Raw genomic sequence first — 21723 nt, forward strand, 5'->3', positions numbered from 1 at the left:
CGACTCTGGTGGGACTCGAACCCACAACCTTTGAATTGCTTCATGTCACTAGAAGTCCAATACGCTATCCATTGCGCCACAGAGCCTACCGATGACTGCCAGTCGGCAGATGGAAAGAAATCATTCAGCAGAAATTGCAATGACTCATTATTCATCCTTTCTTAATAGTTCTCTTGAGGGGCCATCTGTGTGTGGTGTGACCGTTTACCACTCGGGTTCAGTTCCGCCGCCATCTGTATGATTACAAGTTTTCCACGTGCCTCGCTGGGCTTCGATACAAAATCACACGTTGTTTTTTATTATGTTAGTGGATCGGATGGTGTAGTTGGGTGGTGCGCGCTCATTTCCTTTGAAGGACTGTGCTGTATTTGTAAATTCTATATTAATAAAAACATTTGGAAGGAATCGTACGGCGTGAATTTCTGCTCTGAGAGACCCGCATGTATTTTTTAGCCTGTAGAGGGAGACGTGGTGAAACACTTCTCAAGAACCTGCCCCCTGAAGAAATCCAATGCGGCTTCTGATGGACTGCGCCGTGAGTTGCTTGGGCGTTGACGGTAAATTTCAGAAATCACTTTCAAACCCGCAGGATTAAATTCAGAACAGTAGCATCGATGCTGCTGGTTCCCACTGTCTGACGGGTTTCCTTGTTGTATTTTCGAGTGAAACTTCAGTTAGGGTCTTTGCCTGTAAGTTCTTTCACGAATCGTAATCTTCAACCGATGCAACAATCATGATGCCCCACGTTCACAATTACAACAGTGTGCAAAAGTCTTAGATATATATATATATATATATATATATAGATATATATACACACACACACACACACACACACACACACGTAGGTATGTATGTATATATATATACACACACACACACACACACACACACATATAAATACACATACACATATATACACACATGTATATACATACATACACATACACCTATCTATCCATATGTATATATAGATCGATAGATACAGATATAGTCATAGTCATAGTGATACGTTATTGATCCCCGGGGAAATTGGTTTTCGTTACAGTTGCGTCATAAATAATAAATAGCAATAGAACCATAATAGTTAAATAGTAATATGTAAGTTATGCCAGTAAATTATGAAATAAGTCCAGGACCAGCCTATTGGCTCAGGGTGTCTGACCTTCCAAGGGAGGAGTTGTAAAGTTTGATGGCCACAGGCAGGAATGACTTCCTATGACGCTCTGTGTCGCATCTCGGTGGGATGAGTCTCTGGCTGAATGTACTCCTGTGCCCAACCAGTACATTATGTAGTGGATGGGAGACATTGTCCAAGATGGCATGCAACTTAGACAGCATCCGCTTTTCAGACACCGCCGTCAGAGAGTCCAGTTCCATCCCCACAACATCACTGGCCTTACGAATGAGTTTGTTGATTCTGATGGTGTCTGTTACCCTCAGCCTGCTGCCCCAGCACACAACAGCAAACATGATAGCACTGGCCACCACGGACTCGTAGAACATCCTCAGTATCGTCCGGCAGATGTTAAAGGACCTCAGTCTCCTCAGGAAATAGAGACGGCTCTGACCCTTCTTGTAGACAGCCTCAGTGTTCTTTGACCAGTCCAGTTTATTGTCAATTCGTATCCCCAGGTATTTGTAATCCTCCACTATGTCCACACTGACCCCCTGGATGGAAACAGGGGTTGCCGGTGCCTTAGCTCTCCTCAGGTCTACCACCAGCTCCTTAGTCTTTTTCACATTAAGCCGCAGATAATTCTGCTCACACCATGTGACAAAGTTTCCTACCGTAGCCCTGTACTCAGCCTCATCTCCCTTGCTGATGCATCCAACTATGGCAGGGTCATCCGAAAACTTCTGAAGATGACAAGACTCTGTGCAGTAGTTGAAGTCCGAGGTGTAAATGGTGAAGAGAAAGGGAGACAAGACAGTCCCCTGTGGAGCCCCAGTGCTGCTGATCACTCTGTTGGACACACAGTGTTGCAAGCTTGCACAATGCAGGATTTCTGCACATTACATTCTGCTTAGCCCTCTTCCCACAAACTTTACGTCCTTGTAGCAACCAGATAGTATCGACATCCTCGTCCTACTTTCTTCTGTAACTCACCAAATTGATGGTCCTGATTATGTGTCCTTATTAATATTGTACCATAAAAGAAAAAAAATAGGAGCAAAAGCGGACCCGTTACCCTTTGTGCCTACTCCAACATTTAATAATTTTTTTGATCTTTTAAAGAATATCTAGGTTCTCTTTAAACACCTCCAATGATTGATCCTTCAGAGGAATATAGGCTATAGAATTCCTATCTACTGTTAATATAGAGGGGAATTAAAATGTGGGGCTTAAAGTTCAAAAAAGGCAAACTTTGAATGAATGATAAATAAATTGACTGCCATAAACTGGGATATAATATTAAGCAAATAAATCTACATTGCAATTGTTCAATACAAGTCCCTTGTGTAATAAAAACAAAAGAAATGGTCCATGGGACAAAAAGTTCACTTGAGAAGTTCAGAGGAATAGTTAAAAGTTTCATGTCTTACCAAAAACTTGTATAAATGCAGAGCTATTGGAGTTGGAAAGATACAGAAAATTAAGTAGAAGTTCAAATATAAAAATAAAACACCTAATGTTCCAAGCAAATGACTGTTTCAATTTCCATTTGGGGATTGCCATTAGAATTTGTATTAGCAATCATTAAATATCTTTGCTCCTTACATTTTCCCTCCAATAATGCTTTAGAGTCTAATATTTCCTGTTCTATTTCTGAGCCCTGTCTAAATCCTAACAATGCACTGAAGATTTGTGGAATTCATTAACTTAGAATAGCATTCATTACAGTAGGCAAACTTTTCCGTAAATAGGAAATAATTTAGAATACACCACGACTGGAAATGCATGTCCTAGCATTATACTTATTAACTATAAAGAGTCACAAGCTTTAAAATATCTTTGGCCCTCCATGGTATATGCTGTACACCACCCATAGTAAAATGCAATGTTCAAATAATGCACTGTAAATGCTCACTTGGGGCAAATTGGCTGTTCAGTTGGGTCGCCAATGTCAGAGGAAACAACATGCGAGAAAGGACTCGGTTTTTAAGAAGTATATAAAAACAGGAAGAATAAATCTAAGTTAAAAGCTGTAGATTATTGTTACATTCGATAAACCAATCACACTAATGTATACTCACTGCATCTAAACCAGGCTTGTTTTCTTTCATTCGGCTTTCAAATATGCTTTCTAAAACGCGAAATAAAGTTTTTTTTAACCTTTTAGTAATACAGATCTGTATGTTATAATTACAGAAATTCACTTTGATAAGTCAATGTGATATTGTTTATAACATTTGAGATTATAAAGTCAGAACAACGTAATCAAGCTTTTAAAAATTAAAATTAAGTTATGACACATCAGGTGCTAAGGGGAAAAAACTGCTGGAGGAACTCACCGTGTTAGCCAGAATCTGTGGAAGCAAAGGGATAGTTGATGTTTTGGGTCAAGACCCTGTATCAGGAATAATCAGACCCTACAGTCTTGACGCAAATTGTTGACCTAAAATGTCGACCTACACATCGCCTCTGTAGATGATGCTCAACCCACTGAGATACTCCAACAGCTTACCTTCTGCTTCAGATTCTAGCAGTCTGTTATGTCTCAGGTGGTCAAATGATGAGTTCTGAGGTTCATTTTCATCAGGTTATCAGCAGCATGGGTAGAAACCCGCATTTTACATATACATGCTGTCTATCACCTGATAGGGTTAAAAATATTGACTGACTTCTTCATCTATAGTTGCTTCTTGAGTGACTGAATTCTTCCAATATTTCTATTACTGTTTGATATATTCTGTTTTAGTTAACATTCCCTATTACATTACAAATTTTAGCTTTACTGGAAAATGGCACATTTATGTTTTGTTCAAGTTTTTACTAGGCACTAAAGATGCCCAAGGAGAATACTGACAACATTGCATTATTAGACCATAAGACCACAAAGATATAAGAGCAGAGTTTAATCGTTTGGCCATCGAGTCTGTTCCGCCATTTCATCATGGCTGATACAATTTTCCTCTCAATCCCAACCTCCTACCTTCTCTCCTATCTTTTCATGCCCCGACCAGTCAAGAATCTATCAATTTCAGCCTTAAATATATACAGTATAAAGTCATGGCCTCCTGACCTGCTGATTTCCTTCAGCATTTTGTGAGCGAGGGACTGCTATCGGTTTTGCGTGGAGCAATATCTGTGCTCAACTGAATATCCGTCTGGTCGTTTCCCTTTCAACTGAAATGATTTCAGCAAAAACATCTCCGCATGTTTCTGCTTGTTTTCTAATGAACGAAATTTCGCATGTATCGCGAACGTGATAATCACTATACCACAGAAACACTGCCACTGTTAGCCTGAACCACACCGGCAGATTGGAATAGAAACACGAGAAAAATCTGCAGATGCTGGAAATCCAAAGCAACACACACACAGACAAAACGCTGGATAACGGATAAGGCCTGAGATGTCGACTGTTTCCCCTTTTGCCATGGATCCTGCCTGGCCTTCTTCGTTCCTCAAACATTTTCTGTGTATTGAGATCGGAACAGACACATGCAGTTGATTGTTAAGTACAGACAAGTGAGTCTGATGAATGAAATATCTTGAAGAGTTATTCTCGGTATTAGTAAACATTAAATCCATGGGCCTATTCCCACTGGATAGCAATCTTAACTACAACCCCGTCACAACTGAAATTAGCTCCTCTAGGTCCAGGCTGGGCTTTGGAACGGCATATTTTTCACAATCCGCATGTGGTCCTGTGAGTTCATTCTTGTGTGTGCTAGACGGAGTTTTTATTCTGAAATGCAAAGAAAACAAGTAAATCTTAATTATCAATAAAAAGCACCGACCGAGGAAACACGGGGAAAGAAGCGGAAGTGGAGACGAGATTTGGATGTGGACGGAACGAGAGATTCAGACACTGCGAGAACATGTTGGGAGTAATTGTGTTCATACTGATGCATGGCATTGAGGTAGTTGTGCCCTTCACCCAGCTTGAGGTTGGCACAGAGGATTGATTGGTTTCTTGTAAACTGCAAAAGGACATTCGGCCAGGTGTTACCAATGTGAATAGGCAAGGCCAAAACATGCACTCTCCCGCAGTACTAGAGCACGAATAGAAATTCTGGTCTCGTCCAGGTCCGAACGTGCAAAATTATACAACCGTGTTAACCACAACACCACGAAACCCGCAAGCCTTTTTACCTATACACCTGTTTAAGTGAAAATGGACTAGCTGGACATTTAGAATCAGAATCCTTTATTATCGCCAAGTATGTGGACACATACAGGGAATTTGATGTCGGTTTCCCTGAGCTCTCGCTGTACAGAATCAAAAAGCAAACAAAACAATAGTGCAAATAATCGTGAACTATATACAATGACGTATACCTGTGTATGTACAGGTGGACGGTTTATAATAGACTAAAATTCAAGTGTTCATAAGACTGATGGCATACGGAAAGAAACTGTTCTTGTACCTATTTGTCCTGGCATACAGTGAACTAAAGCGCCTACCAGAAGGAAGGAGTTGGAACAGGTGATGTCCGGGGTGTGATGGGTCTACAATGATGCTGCTTGCTTGCTTCCTGAGTCTAGATGCATACAAGTCCTGGATCGAGGGCAGCTTCACACCAATAATCCTTTCCGCAGCCCTGACGGTTCTTTGGAGTCTATTCTTGTCTTGTTTGGTAGCTGATCCAAACCAGACAGTGATGGACGAACAGAGAACAGACTGGATTATTCCTGAATAGAATTGAATCAGCAGCTCCTGAGGCAGATTGTACCTCCTGAGTTGACTGAGTTTAGAGAAACTGGAAAGATGAAATTTCATTCAGCCGGTGGTTTAAAGCAGAAACTGGGGCAATACTTCAACACGTTTCTCCTGGTTTCACACTGTGAATTTCCGTCGCAACACAGAACAAAAAGCCTGACTACTTGGCTGCCCCGGCGGAATCTATGGAGAGGAATAAACAGTTGACATTTTGGGTCGAGGCACTCAAGATATATTCTCAGTGCAGGATGGGGATAATTGTAAAGACATCAGGCCGGAAGATGAAGTTCTGCATGCCGAGCCGGTGTAAAATAAAGAGACAATCCAGAACTCCCAGTGTCAGAGCATATGAGGTAGCGTCTTGGCCCCAATCGACGAATGTGTCTGCCGCTAAATTACTGAGCGAGCAGGAGGCAGGGACCGGAAGGTCGATTTTAATTCCACTTGGTGAAATTAAACGAATATTAAAATGTGACAGTAAACTGTGCCACTACTGTTTGTGGAAGAGCTAGGTCAATAAAGAGAAAGACGGAATCCGGAATGGCTCAGTCAGAGACTGGCAGCTCTCCGCCTTCAGGGTCTAGACAAAGGCATGGAAAATCTGCTCCGTAGCTAGTGAAGCTGTCGCTCTACGGCAGATTATTTAATAACCTATTTACTGCTGCCAGACCTCGTGGCGCAACGGTAGCGCGTCTGACTCCAGATCAGAAGGCTGCGTGTTCGAATCACGTCGGGGTCACTAACGTCGTATCGCGTTTTGTCATCATAGTGTTCGCTACAACTGACAGATGTACAGCTATTTCTCATCTTTGGCTAAGTTCAGCAAGGAATTGTTGATATTTTGCGTTGTCTAAATACAAAATCCCCCCTTTTATTAGAAAACTTGCGGACGCTGGAGTCTGATAAAGACACAGAAAGCTGTGCAAACATTCAGTAGTTCAGGCAGCATCCGTGGAAAGAAGTAGCTATATTTTCAAGACATTCTGCATTCCCTTCATATTTTCATTATTATTTATCCTCCTTCGAAAAGCCGAAGAAAGGTTTCACCTGGCTGATTGAACGTTAGCACCAGAACCACGCAAGTCTTAAAGATTGACAAGGATTAAACAGTCGAAAAGGGGGTCACAGGAATGTCTTCTCCAGGTTCTTTCCTTTGAATCACAGCTCCATAGCCTGGGATAGCAGACTACTGGCATTCAAAATCAAAGGTTGCTCTACGCTTCCCGAAGTGTTTCGTTCTTTCCATCTTAAGTGACAATTGTAACATTGGAATGTCAATTGAAGTAAACGATTCGATAAAGTATCTCCATGTAGAGACCTTAACTGAAGCTTCACTGGAAAATAATGATAATAATAGTAATAATATAAATACATGCCTGATCCAATTTTAGAGTCAGAATACCACCAATTACATTCTGACCGATCAGTAACTTCAAAAAGGACAATGCATAATATCTACCCGGATATAATAATAAAGGTTAAGCAAGGAAAAACAAATTATTTAATAAATATAGCTATTCCAAACACAATGAACTCACAGAAATCAAAATGTGAAAAACAACAGAAATATGCTGAATTAAAAGAGGAAATTGAAAGACTTTGGAACATGAACAAGATACAAATTGTCCCGATAGTCATATCTACAGCTGGTGTCATCCGAAAGGCACAAAAAAATATCATTAAACTATTAGGGTTACACAGTAATATATATGTAAATCTTTAGAAAGTCAGAATGCTAAACTCTACTATAACAGTCCGGAAGTTCCTCGCAATTGACAAATCAGTGTGCTTGGCTATGCCGGCACCTGAGCTTTTATGAGATTGAGCTGAGGGGTAACATGATAATAACGCAGCAGCACCACTTCCCTGGACGGGAGGAGACGACAACACCGGACTCCGGCAGCGGGAGGCAGAGTCTGCAGAACTTGCCGGACTATGAACCGCTCAGCCGCATAGATCCGAAGGACAAGTGCGGAACCGGGGCTCGGTTTCTTGCTCTGCTGGGCGGTCTGGGATCTGAGACGCAATGTGCCGAGAGGAGACATCTAGCGGTTTAAAATCAGCTGCGCCCACAAACACCACTCCGACACCGCCCCCCCCCCCCGCCCGCACTGGCCCTGAAACAAATCCAGACACATCTGTACCTAGATTGGGCGGTGCGCTTGTCAGCGTCTCTTCTCCATGGCTGAAACGGAAACCTGTCTGTAGGTATAAAACACAATGCATTTTCGCTTTAGAACCGAGAGGCACACAATTACCAACGAACACTGAGATCATGAATTTTTGGTCTAATAGCTGGCCATCAGAGTGACGCACAATAAAGACTAGATTAGGGAGGAAAAAGAACACACATACAACATTGAAGAAATGCAAATACCTGAAATTGCAATGGATATGCTGAAAGTTATATAAAAACATCCTGAAAGAGTGCCTGAATTTTTTTAACAAAAGGTAAAACATATCTTTATCCTAAAAAGGATAAAGTATCGTCCTACTATTTCATATAAAAATGTAACATGTATCTTGCAACTAATCACAACTCATTTACATAATCACAATATACTTTCAGAAGAGTAGAAAGGAGGCTGTAAGGAACAAGTGAAATTATATTCCGTAACTCTAAATCAAGCCCGGTGGAATAGCAGAAATGTTCCATGTTCCTACAACGACAACCCAAAGGAATTTGATTCTGTCATCCATTCTAACATTCTATTGTATGCTAATAGAAGTTTTTAATATATATAAACTACACCCAATACTTGTGAAATTAGAAACATAGGACATAGAAACGTAGAAAACCTACAGCACAATACGGGCCCCTCGGCCCACAAAGCTGTACCGGACATGTCCCACCCCAGAACCACCCAGGCCTACGCACGGCCCTCTATTTTTCTAAGCTCCATGTATCCATCCAGGAGTCTCTTAAAATACCCTGTCGTTTCCGCCTCCACCACCACCGGCGGCAGCCAATTCCACGCACTCACCACTCTCTAACTTGCCCCTGACATCGCCTCTCTGTCTACTTCCAAGCACCTTAAAACTATGCTCTCTCGTGTCAGCCATTTCAGCCCTGGGGAAAAGCCTCTGACTATCCACACGATCAATGCCTCTCATCAGCTTGTACACCTCTGTCAGGTCACCCCTGATCCTCCGTCGCTCCAAGGAGAAAAAGCCGAGTTCACTCAACCTATTTTCATAAGGCATGCTCCCTAATACAGGCAACATCCTTGTAAATCTCTTCTGCACCTTTTCTATGGTTTTCACATCCTTCCTGTAGTGAGGTTACCAGAATTGAGCACAGTAATCCTGCAACATCCGATGAAGCATTGACGTACCATCATCACCCTGTCGACTAATAACAAAAAATTAAACAGACACCGTTATCAAAATAAGCTGATGCATTTTCCCATGCGACTCTTTTAAGTCCACTTCTGTCTAACTTTAAACCCACTCTCTTATTTGCTGAAACGGACGAATATTGGATAACAAATCAGAAACAACGAAATAAGTTATACCTTCACAATACGCTGGAGGAACTCAGCAGGTCGGGCAGCATCCGTGGAAACGATCAGTCGACGTTTCGGGCTGGAACCCTTCGTCAGGACTGAAGAGGGAGGGAGCAGAGGCCCTATAAAGAAGGTGGGGGAAGGGTGGGAAGGAGAAGGCTGGTAGGTTCCAGGTGAAAAACCAGTAAGGGGGAAGATAAAGGGGTGGGGGAGGGGAGGGGAAGCAGGGAGGGGAAGCAGGGAGGGGATAGGCAGGAAAGGTGAAGAAGGAATAGGGGAAAACACAATGCGTATAGAAGGAGGCGGAACCACGAGGGAGGTGATAGGCAGCTGGGGGAGGGGGCAGAGTGACATAGGGCTAGAGGAACGGAGGGGGAGGGAATTACCGCAAGTTGGAAAATTCTATGTTCATACCAAGGGACTGGAGACTACCTAGACGGTATATGAGGTGTTGCTCCTCCAACCTGAGTTTAGCCTCATCATGGCAGTAGATGCAGTAGACTGGCAGTAGACCGGGTCATCTATTGCATCCGGTGCTCCCGGTGCGGCCTCCTCTACATCGGTGAAACGCGACGCAGATTGGGGGACCGCTTGGTCGAGCACCTCGGCTCCGTCCGCCACAACAGACAGGATCTCCCAGTAGCCACCCACTTCAACTCTGCTTCCCACTCCCATTCAGATATGTCCATACATGGCCTCCTCTACTGCCATGATGAGGCTAAGAAGCGTACAAGGAAAAAAAATTGAGCATAATTCGATAAAAGGAAAACTTCTGACAGAATTTACTTCAAGGATTAAGGAATTCTGCTAAACTAAGACCATGAATAAAAATATAACAATTGTAATAAACGCTTCCGCTATACTTATATTAATGTATTCTTTCGACGTAATATCTTGGTCTGAAATCGATATGGAATATTAAAATAATAAGAACTGAAATGACATCATTCAGAAAATATTATGCAAATTCGAATGCACATAGATTAACCTAGTTATAACAGAAGGAGGAAGAGGGATAACAGATATTAAAAATCTGCACAACAGTCAGATAAAATTTCTAACGATATACTTTCTGAACGAAAACAAGAATCAGCGGTCCACGCATGCATATGGAATTCTGATAAGAAGTATTCACCACTAAACTTAAAGGAGAGCACAACCCAGAAAAATGATGGTATTATCACAATTGAAGAAAAAGTTAACCAATGAAAGAATATGACCGTCCATTGAAGACGTCCCCACGATGCGAGCAGACTAGATGTTGACAAGGATGGTCAAACGCCTGGCTCAGAGTTAGAGACCTCTTTCTCAAAAACAGAAGGGCTCTTTGTGGGCAAGGCAGGTCCAGGTGGCCAACACAAAAATATCAAAAAGGCATACTAAAAGCCCAACGTATTCAAGATGATAAATATAGAAATTGCCAACGAAAACCAGAAACAATCCAGCATATTGCAGGATCCTGTAGCAGTTTATTTTTATCTGACTACTTACCCAGGCACAATTAAGTAGCAAATATCATTCACCAAAATCTCGCTTTAAAATACAAACTCAAAGAAATCAGACCTTACTATACATACAAGTCTGATACAGATCTAGAGTCAGAATACCACAAATTATATTATGTCCAGTTAAGACTTACTAAGACTTTGAGATAGGACCAGGGTATACATTTTCCTGGTGGTAATATCTGCAGCTGGTATCATCCCAAGGTACTGCTCTATAACATCAAAAATCGGGCTACACGGTAATATCTAGCTAAATCTTCAGAAAGCCACGATACTAACCACTACAATAGTCCGAAAGTTCCTAGCAATTGAGAAATGAGTGTGGTTGACAATGCCCGCACTTCAGGTTTTAGCAGCTTGAGCTGAGAAGTATAAATATAATTATTAATACTCTCAACCATATTGTATTACCACAACATCTAGGAAAACTCGAAACATTTCAAGAAGTACGCACAATAACATACGGTGCTCCATTTAACGGCAGTGGAGCGCAATGGCTCCGAAATAGGGCTAATCTTCAGCAAAAACTGAAAACTGAGTATTGAATTGGGAACACCGGAAATGGCAGAAGAGAGTCTAACCGTCAGGTTCGGCCTTCATGCATTTGTCCAGGGGAAGACAGCCTCAGGCCCAGCCAAATTTGTACACCATATGCAATTAATTATTTAGCTTTATAATTCTTAATCTGAGAATTAGATTAGTAAAGAAAACAAACAGAAAAAAGGGCCATTTTAATGAAACAGTCTATTGTGCTCGTTGGAGCTCACGATTGTCTGTCCATTTGTTCCTCATCGGCCTCCTCCGAGCATCGTTGACACCCGGATCCTCACTCCAAGTCCACTCCGTCCTGCGGTCTACCAGCTCTCTCCACTCGCGTCTTCTCTCTTCATCCCTCATTCCTCGCCGACAAAAAGATCGTGAAACCCTTTTCTCTGATATACAAAGAAGAAACAACACTCCTCTCATTGTACTGCGCACCTTCCAAGGCCCTCGTTATCCCTAGTCATAACCAAAACATTGCTGCTACAGAGAAACCATTACATTAGCAATGAAACCTTACAGAGCGTTACAAGAGTAAGAAACAAAACGGAAACATTAGGAACGGTAGCTTAAATAGATACATGAAATGCGCTGGAAGAAGACGACAGAATTATCAGTTCAGAAACAATGGAAAAGATTCATACAAAACATTGAAACTCAATTCGACGATTACGTCACCAAGGCCAACACAAAATTACCAAGAAACATAAAGATGAACTTTTGGTCTAATATCTGGTCAAACAGGATGATCCACAATCAAGAAGCAGGATGGATTAGGGAGGAAAAGGAACAAACACACACGATTGAAAAAAAAATGTATGAAATTACAACGGTATTGATAAAAGAGGTTATAAAAATACCTAAAACTGGAAGAGGACTGCAGTGATAATATTCATAATTATAGCTGTTAGAACTGTTACTTGACTTCATCCATATCTATTCATACATGTTAACAATTTTAATAAAAATTCTTAAAATGTGCTTGAGTTTTTGACAGAAGATGAAACATGTCTGTTACCTAAAGGGGAAATCTCAAATGATCCATCAAAATATAGTCCTATTACTTGCTTACAAACTATATATACAATCGTAACATCATGTATCGCGCAACTAATAACTTAGTTAACCACAATATACTTGCAGGCGAGCAGAAAGGATGCCGTAACGGTATGAAATAATCATAATGTAAAGAAAAGCTCTCTAAGTCTACTTTATACACGCTCTCTAATTTACTGAATCGGACGAAAGTTGGGTATATTATCAGAAATGCATTACTGTATACATTGAAGCACCTTCGCTCTGTAATCCTCTCGCCTTGGTTCCTAACAAGCTCGACTCGTTAGCCAATGCTGGCTATCAGCGACGTAACTCAGCATTGGATGGATAATGGAAAGTTCATCTTTTCAGATATTTCAACCTTAACAGCTAACCGGGGTGGGGGGGGGGGGGAGAATAAAAGGGCCCAGTAGATTGAAACCAGTCTAAATGTGCACATAGACGTTGGAGCTGTTTTCTGGGCTAGTCGGGTGATTCGCTTTGATTACCTCCTGCTGAACCGACGGTCTGCGTGCAGGACACCAGCCGTAGCTCGAACTTCTCTCGAAGGCCATTTCGAACGAACTGGCACTCCCTCCTCGGAACCATTGGTCGGCACAAGGTACTTCTTACAAACAGTGTCTCCCATTCTAGCGGCGTTCTGCGAGCATCTTCCCTTGTACACGTCTCCGCACCTCTGGCAACCAAGACCCAAATCAAGACGATTATCCCCAGAAATCTGATCCCTCCCTGCTCTCGCGATTGTTCCATGGCATTGCACTGAATAGAAAGGTACAGAACTTTACCAAATCAAACCTGACTGGCTGACTCAATATTGCTAAGTTGAGCAAAGAGCTACTTATCTCAGCCGAAGCACAAATAACCGGAACACGCTGCGTTTGCAGAAAAACTGCTGAAAGTATAGCAACGTAACAGTAGAAATACAATAACACAGGTTCTTAACCAGGGCATTACAAGTATAGGGATGATTTGAAATTATACGCTCTTTCATCGGTAAAGCTAATAAAATGCTGGAACTATTTTCGAAAGACATAATCATAATCTTCAATGCTTTCGAAAATTTGATAAACAGAGCTCAGCAGTAAAGCTATGAGAAAAGCAACAAACACATTCGCTATACCCATATTATACCCACAGCGTTTACTTGGAGTAAGGGGAAATATGAAGCTATCAGGCAGGAACTTGAAGCATACATTGGGAACAGAGGTTCTCAGGGAAATGTGCAGCAGAAATGTGGCAAATGTTCAGGGGATATTTGCGTTCTGCATAGGTCCGTCCCAACGAGACAGGAAAAGGTTAGTAGGGCACAGGTTACAGGTGATGTACAAAGGCTGTTGAAAATCTAGTCATGAAGAAAGGAAAAACTTACGAAAGGCTCAAAAAACCAAGTAATCATGGAGATCTAGAAGAGTATAAGAAGAGCAGGAAGAAGATTAAGAATGAAATTAGGAGAGCCAAAAGGGGCCATGAGAAAGCCTTGGTGAGCAGGATTAAGGAAAACCCCAAGGCATCCTACAAGTATGTGAAGAGCAAGAGGACAAGATGTGAGAGCATAGAACCAATCAAGTGTGACAGTGGAAATGTGTGTATGGAACCGGAGGAGATAGCAGAGGTACTTAATGAATACTTTCCTTCAGTATTCACTACGGGAAAGGATCTTGGCGATTGTAGGGTTGACTTACAGCGGATTGAAAAGCTTGAGCATATAGACGTTAAGAAAGAGGATGTGCTGGAGCTTTTGGAAAGCATCAAGTTGGATAAGTCTCCGGGATCGGATGACGTGTACCCCAGTCTACTGTGGAAGGCGAAGGAGGAAATTGCTGAGCCTCTGGCAATGATCTTTGCATCATCAATTGGGACGGGAGGGGTTCCAGAGGATTGGAGGGTTGCAGATGTTATTCCCCTATTCAAAAAAGGGAGTAGAAACGGCCCAGGAAATTATAGGCCAGTGAGTCTTACTTCAGTGGTTGGTAAGTTGATGGAAAAGCTCATGAGAGGCAGGATCTATGAACATTTGGAGAGGCATAATATGATTAGGAATAGTCAGCATGGTTTTGTCAAAAGCAGGTCATGCCTTTCGAGCCTGGAATGAATCTTTTGAGGATGTGACTAAATACATTGAGGAAGGTAGATCAGTAGATGTAGTGTATATGGATTTCAGCAAGGCATTTGATAAGGTACCCCGTGCAAGGCGTATTGAGAAAGTAAGGAGACATGGGATCCAAGGAGACCCTGCTTTGTGGATCCAGAATTGGCTTGCTCACAGAAGGCAAAGAGTGGTTGTAGATGGGTCATATTCTGCATGGAGGTCGGTGACCAGTGGTGTACCTCAGCGATCTGTTCCAGGAACCCTTCTCTTCGTGATTTTTATAAATGACCTGGATGAGGAAGTGGAGGGATGGGTTATTAAATTTGATGATGACAAATGGTTGGGGATGTTGTGGATAGAGTTGTCACAGGTTACAGTGGGACATTAATAGGATGCAAAACTGGGCTGAGAAGTGGCAGATGGAGTTCAACCTAGATAAGTGTGAGGTGATTTATTTTGGTGGGTCAAATATAATGGCAGAATATAATATTAATGGTAAGACTCTTGGTTTTGTGAGGGATCAGAGGGATCTTGGGGTCCGAGTACCTAGAGCTGCGCAGGTTGATTGCAGGCATACGGTACATTGGCCTTCATTAACCGTGGGATTGAGTTCAAGACCCGAGAGGTAATGTTCAGCTATATAGGACCCTGGTCATCCCTCACCTGGGATACTGTGCTCAGTTCTGGTCAACTCACTACAGGAAAGATGTGGAAACTATGGAAAGGTTGCAGAGGAGATTTACAAGGGTGTTGCTTGGATTAGGGAGCATGCCTTATGAGAATAGGTCGACTGAACTCGGCCTTTTCTCCTTGGAGCGACGGAGGATGAGTGGTGACCTTATAGAGGTGTGTAAGATAATGTGAGGCATTGATAGAACATAGAACATAGAATAGTACAGCACAGTACAGGACCTTCGGCCCACAATGTTGTGCCGACCCTCAAACCCTGCCTCCCATATAAGCCCCCACCTTAAATTCCTCCATATACCTGTCTGGTAGTCTCTTAAACTTCACTAGTCTATCTGCCTCCACCACTGACTCAGGCAGTGCATTCCACGCACCAACCACTTTCTGAGTAAAAAACCTTCCTCAGATATCCCCTTGAACTTCCCATCCCTTATCTTAAAGCCATGTCCTCTTGTATTGAGCCGTGGTGCCCTGGGGAAGAGGCGCTGGCCATCCACTCTACCTATTCCTCTTATTATCTTGTACACCTCTATCATGTCTCCTCTCATCCTCCTTCTCTCCAAAGAGTAAAGCCCTAGCTCCCTCAATCTCTGATCATAATGCTTACTCTCTAAACCAGGCAGCATCCTGGTTAATCTCCTCTGTACCCTTTCCAATGCTTCCACATCCTTCCTATAGTGAGGCGACCAGAACTGGACACAGTACTCCAAGTGTGGCCTAACCAGAGTTTTACAGAGCTGCATCATTACATCGCGACTCTTAAACTCTATCCCTCGACTTATGAAAGCTAACACCCTATAATTATAACATATAGTTACAACAGTGCAACAACACCATAACTTGATGATGAAGTCCATGAGCACAGTAAAAGGGTGGTACTCTTTGATTCTATTGTGTTTCTTGTATTTATTGTGATTGGCTGCAAGAAAATTAATCTCTGTAGTCCATGATACAGTAAAACATACGAACAGAATTTGGCTATTTAGCCCATTCAGTCAGCTCCGCCATTCCACTGAGTCTGATGTATGAGCTCTCTGAGCCTCATTCTCCTGCCTTCTTCCCGCAACCTTTCACACCCTGATGATGTCAAGAACTTATCAACCTCCGCCTTAAATATATCCAATTTTTCGCATGCACAGTCGCCTGTGGCACTGAATTCCAGAATTTTACCATCAACTGCTTGAAGAAATTTTTCCGCATCCCTGTTCTTAATGGATATTCCTCTATTTTGAGGCTGTGCCCTTCAGAGACAGAAACACAGAAAACCTACAGCACAATACAGGCCCGTTGGCCCACAATGCTGTGCCGAACATGTACTTACTTTAGAAATTACCGAGGGTTACCCATAGCCCTCTATTTTACTAAGCTCCATATATCTGTCCAGGAGTCTCTTAAAAGACCCTTTTGTATCTGCCTCCAGCACTGTTGCCGGCAGCCCATTCCACGCACTCACCCCTCTCTGTGTAAAAAAAATACCCCTGACATCTCCTCTGTACCTACTTCCAAGCACCTTAAAACTGTGCCCTCTCGTGTTAGCAATTTCAGCCCTGGCCAAAAAACCCCCGACTATGTACACAATCAATGCCTCTCGTCATCCTATACATCTCTATCACCTCTCATCCTCCGACACTCCGAGGAGAAATGGCCGAGTTCACTCAACCTATTCTCATAAAGCATGCTCCCCAATCCAGGCAACATGCTTGTAAATCTCCTCTGCACCCTTTCTATGGCTTCCACATCCTTCCTGTAGTGAGGCGACCAGATCTGAGCGCAGTACTCCAAGTGGGGTCCGACCAGGGTCTTATATAGCTGTAACTTTACCAGCTGTAACATTACCAGCTGTAACATTACTATATAGCTGTAACATTACCAGCTGTAACATTACTATATAGCTGTAACATTACCATTAAGTTCCTGACCTTAATCCCGCGGTTGATGAAGGTCAATGTACCGCATCCTTCTTAACCACTGAGTCAACCTGTGCAGCAGTTTTGAATGTCCTTTAGATTCGGACCCCAAGATCCCTTCTGATCCTTCACACTGCCAAGAGTCTTACGATTAATGCTATATTCTGCCATCATATTTATCCTACCAAAATGAACCACTTCACACTTATCTGGGTTGAACTCCATCTGCCACTTCTCAGCCCAGTTTTGCATCCTATCAATATCTCGCTGTAACCTCTGACAGCCCTCCACACTATCCAGAGCACCCCCAGCCTTTGTGTCATCAGGAAATTTAGGAACCCATCCCCTCCACTTCCTCATCCAGGTCATTTATAAAAATCACGAAGAGTAGAGGTCGCAGAACAGATCCCCGAGGCAAACCACTGGTCACTACCTCCATGCAGAATATGACCCATCTACGACAACTCTTTGCCTTCTGTAAGCAAGCCAATTCTGGATCCACAAAGCGAGATCCGCCACCCCCCTCCCCCCCGCCCCCCGGATCCCATACCTCCTTGCTTTCTCAATAAGCCTTGCATGGGGTATCTCATTAAATGCCTTGCTGAAATCCATATACACGACGTCTACTGCTCTACCTTCATCAATGTGTTAAGTCACATCCTCAAAAATCTCAATCAGGCTCGACCTGCCTTTGACAAAGCCATGCTGACTATTCCTAATCATACTGTGCCTCAAATGTTCATAAATCCTGCCTCTCAGGATCTTTTCCATCAATTTACCAACCACAGAAGTAAGACCCACTGGTCTATAATTTGGTCCTAGACTCCTCACTATTGGAAACATATTCTCCATATCCACACTGTCTAGGCCTTTCAATATTATCAGCGTTGTATAAATTGCTTTGAACGTTGAACTTAAGCATTAAAACTTCCAAAAATAGTTTTATGCGGTTTTAAAGTACCAAATAATGCGCGCACATTGTGAGACCATAGTTCCGGCAGTGGAAAGGTGCCGTTAATTCTTGAACAACGGAAGACAAACTTTGAGATTTCTGCTCGGTTTGGTGAACCGGCGCTTGTCACAGGAACCATATACAAATAGGAATAGAAGTAGGTAAGTAAACTGAAGATAACCAATAGCATTAAACATATACCGACACACAAACATCTATGTATGTTACAAGGAGGTGTTGGGGAGCGGACCCAAGTGCAAGACACAGGCACTGAAGCAGTATGAACAGGACGATGCTTATTCGTCGTCGTCGTGACTATCCCTCGAGGTCGAGGATGCTGGTCTTCGTTCCGTACATAGTGAAGACGCCTGTGCGTGCATTTGTTTAACGTGTACCCGATGTTGCACTCCAAGAACCACACGATACTTCACAAATCAACCAACTGATTCCAATGGCACGGAAACCATGACGATTGGAGCTGATGGATTCGTTACAGCCTTCATCCGCCTTCACAGCCGTTGAGTTCGAAGTAACTTCGTCCGCCTGTTCCACCGTTGAGGTCTTGGTTGGATTGTTCTTTGTCAGGGACCTCACCCTCGACCTTACCGCCATGGGTGACCCAACCAGGAGCATAGCTCCAGACAGCATCGCTCTCGGGATCACAGGACCACACAAGCTTCTCCACTACGACAAGGTGACAATACACGGAGAAGGATGCTTATTAGGAATACTAGGGAAGCCAAGGAGCGAGGACAAGATGACAACATGGACGTAGACATAGGATACAACCTGGGCTCGGACGTAGAACTTGGACTTGGCTGGGAACTCAGGTCACGACTCGGAACTCGGGTCTTGGCAGGGACTCGGTACCTGGGTCTTAACTTGATCTTGAGTTAGAACTCGGACACAGGACACAGAGCCGGGACTCGAACTCGGACACATGACACGGAGCCGGGACTCGAACTCGGACACAGGACACGGAGCCGGGACTCGAACTCGGACACAGGACGGAGCCGGGACGCTTCTTGGACACAGAACACAGAGTCGGGACGCTTCTTGGACACGGGACACAGAGGTAAGCTGGAGTCCACGATACTCAGTAGCTCCAATAATGGTCCAGACTTACCACACTGGCTGAGGTCACGCGTTTCTGGTAACGAACTCTTTGGTGTGGGTTTCTGATGCCGAGCTTCCTGGTGTGGGTTTCTGACGGGGATTCGAACGGGGACTGTCCAACAGAGGAACAGCTGCACCCCTGAGCTATTTCTGTTGCGAGCCCGAAATGCGGATCAGCTCCCTCAATTAAGGCGCCCAACTGAACAAAGGAAAACGGAAACAACCGGAATACGGAATCCATGGACCGGACCGTGAACTGGAATACGGAGTGCACGGACCGGACCGTGACAATGTAATTTTATAAAAACCTACGAGCAGCCAGACATTTTATCTTTGAATGTATCTGTGGGTAATCAGGCAACCTAATTAACTGCATATTCCCGCCAAACGCGTTAAACTAGCAGCAACACACGTCAAAGTTGCTGGTGAACGCAGCAAGTCAGACAGCATCTATAGGAAGAGGTACGGTCGACGTTTCGGGCCGAGACCCTTCGTCAGGACTAACTGAAGGAAGAGCTAGTAAGGGATTTGAAAGTGGGAGGGGGAGGGAGAGATCCAAAATAATAGAAGAAGACAGGAGGGGGAAGGATAGAGCCAAGAGCTGGGCAGGTGATTGGCAAAGGGGATGTGAGAGGATCATGGGACAGGAGGCCCAGGGAGAAGGAAAAGGTGGAGGGGGGAAACCCAGAGGATGGGCAAGGGGTATAGTCAGAGGGACAGAGGGAGAAAATGGAGAAAGAATGTGTATATAAATAACGGATGGGGTACGAGGGGGAGGTGGGGCATTAGCGGAAGTTTGAGAAGTCAATGTTCATGCCATCAGGTTGGAGGCTACCCAGACGGAATATAAGGTGTTGTTCCTCCAGCGTGAGTGTGACTTCATCTTTACAGGAGAGGAGGCTGTGGATAGACATATCAGAATGGGAACGGGACGTGGAATTAAAATGTGTGGCTACTGGGAGATCCCGCTTTCTCTGGCGGACAGAGCGGCACTTTTGTTTCATTGTCAAGAATACATCTCCTTGTCCCTGAAATAATCGAAAACTCAGTACGTCGATAATTGTTCTGCAGAAATTCAACGAACTACCATGCCTTTAGAGTTACGCAACACACATCAAAGTTTCTGGTGAACGCAGCAGGCCAGGCAGCATCTCCAGGAAGAGGTACAGTCGACGATTCATGCCGAGACCCTTCGTCAGGACTAACTGAAGGTAGAGTTAGTAAGAGATTTGAAAGTGGGAGGGGGAGGGGGACATCTGTCTCTGTCTCTGGAGACAGCTTATCCACTGATGTCTACTATAAGCCTACTGACTCTCACAGCTATCTGGACTATTCCTCTTCTCACCCTGTCTCTTGCAAAAATGCCATCCCCTTCTCGCAATTCCTCCATCTCCGCCGCATCTGCTCTTAGGATGAGGCTTTTCATTCCAGGACGAGGGAGATATCCTCCTTTTTTAAAGAAAGAGGCTTCCCTTCCTCCACTATCAACTCTGCTCTCAAACGCATCTCCCCCATTTCACGCACATCTGCTCTCACTCCATCCTCCCGCCACCCCACTAGGAATAGGGTTCCCCTTGTCCTCACCTACCACCCCACCAGCCTCCGGGTCCAACATATTATTCTCCGTAACTTCCGCCACCTCCAACGGGATCCCACCACTAAGCACATCTTTCCCTCCTCCCCCCTCTCTGCATTCCGCAGGGATCGCTCCCTACGCAACTCCCTTGTCCATTCGGCCCCCCCATCCCTCCCCACTGATCTCCCTCCTGGCACTTATCCGTGTAAGCGGAACAAGTGCTACACATGCCCTTACACTTCCTCCCTTACCACCATTCAGGACCCCAGACAGTCCTTCCAGGTGAGGCGACAGTTCACCTGTGAGTCGGCTGGGGTGATATATTGCTTCCGGTGCTCCCGATATGGCCTTCTATATATTGGCGAGACCCGACGCAGACTGGGAGACCGCTTTGCTGAACACCTACGCTCTGTTCGCCAGAGAAAGCAGGATCTCCCAGTGGCCACACATTTTAATTCCACATCCCATTCCCATTCTGACATGTCTATCCACGGCCTCCTCTACGGTAAAGATGAAGCCACACTCAGGTTGGAGGAACAACATCGTTTGCCTATCACCTGTCCAGCTCTTGGCTCCATTCCTCCCCCTCCTGTCTTCTCCTATCATTTTGGATCTCCCCCTCCCCCTCCAACTTTCAAATCTCTTACTAGCTCTTCCTTCAGTTAGTCCTGACGAAGGATCTCGGCCCGAAACGTCGACTGTACCTCTTCCTAGAGATGCTGCCTGGCCTGCTGCGTTCACCAGCAACTTTGATGTGTGTTGCTTGAATTTCCAGCATCTGCAGAATTCCTGTTGTTTGCCTTTAGAGTTTTTTTTTTACAAATTCCTTACTGAGTGAGCTCATTAATTATTTGAAAACATGGTCTGGAATTACAGGTTCTCCTCCGTCAGGCGATCTCCTCAGCCACTGGAGTTCTGACCTTGTTTGTTGTTGTAAATGCAAATCCAGACAAAACAT

At 43.9% G+C, this 21723-nt stretch overlaps 2 non-coding genes across 2 annotated transcripts; one reads left to right on the top strand and one right to left on the bottom strand.

The window, feature by feature from the left end:
• trnar-ucu (transfer RNA arginine (anticodon UCU)) lies at positions 1 to 86 on the bottom strand. Its single transcript is given in 2 exon segments — positions 1 to 36; positions 50 to 86. It is a non-coding gene; the product is annotated as a tRNA-Arg (tRNA).
• Positions 87 to 6498: 6412 nt separating this feature from the next.
• Positions 6499 to 6570, top strand: trnaw-cca (transfer RNA tryptophan (anticodon CCA)). Its single transcript has one exon. It is a non-coding gene; the product is annotated as a tRNA-Trp (tRNA).
• The last annotated feature ends 15153 nt before the right edge of the window (positions 6571 to 21723 follow it).

The sequence above is a fragment of the Mobula hypostoma genome, chromosome 2, assembly GCF_963921235.1.
Source record: "Mobula hypostoma chromosome 2, sMobHyp1.1, whole genome shotgun sequence".
Classification (NCBI taxonomy): domain Eukaryota; kingdom Metazoa; phylum Chordata; class Chondrichthyes; order Myliobatiformes; family Myliobatidae; genus Mobula; species Mobula hypostoma.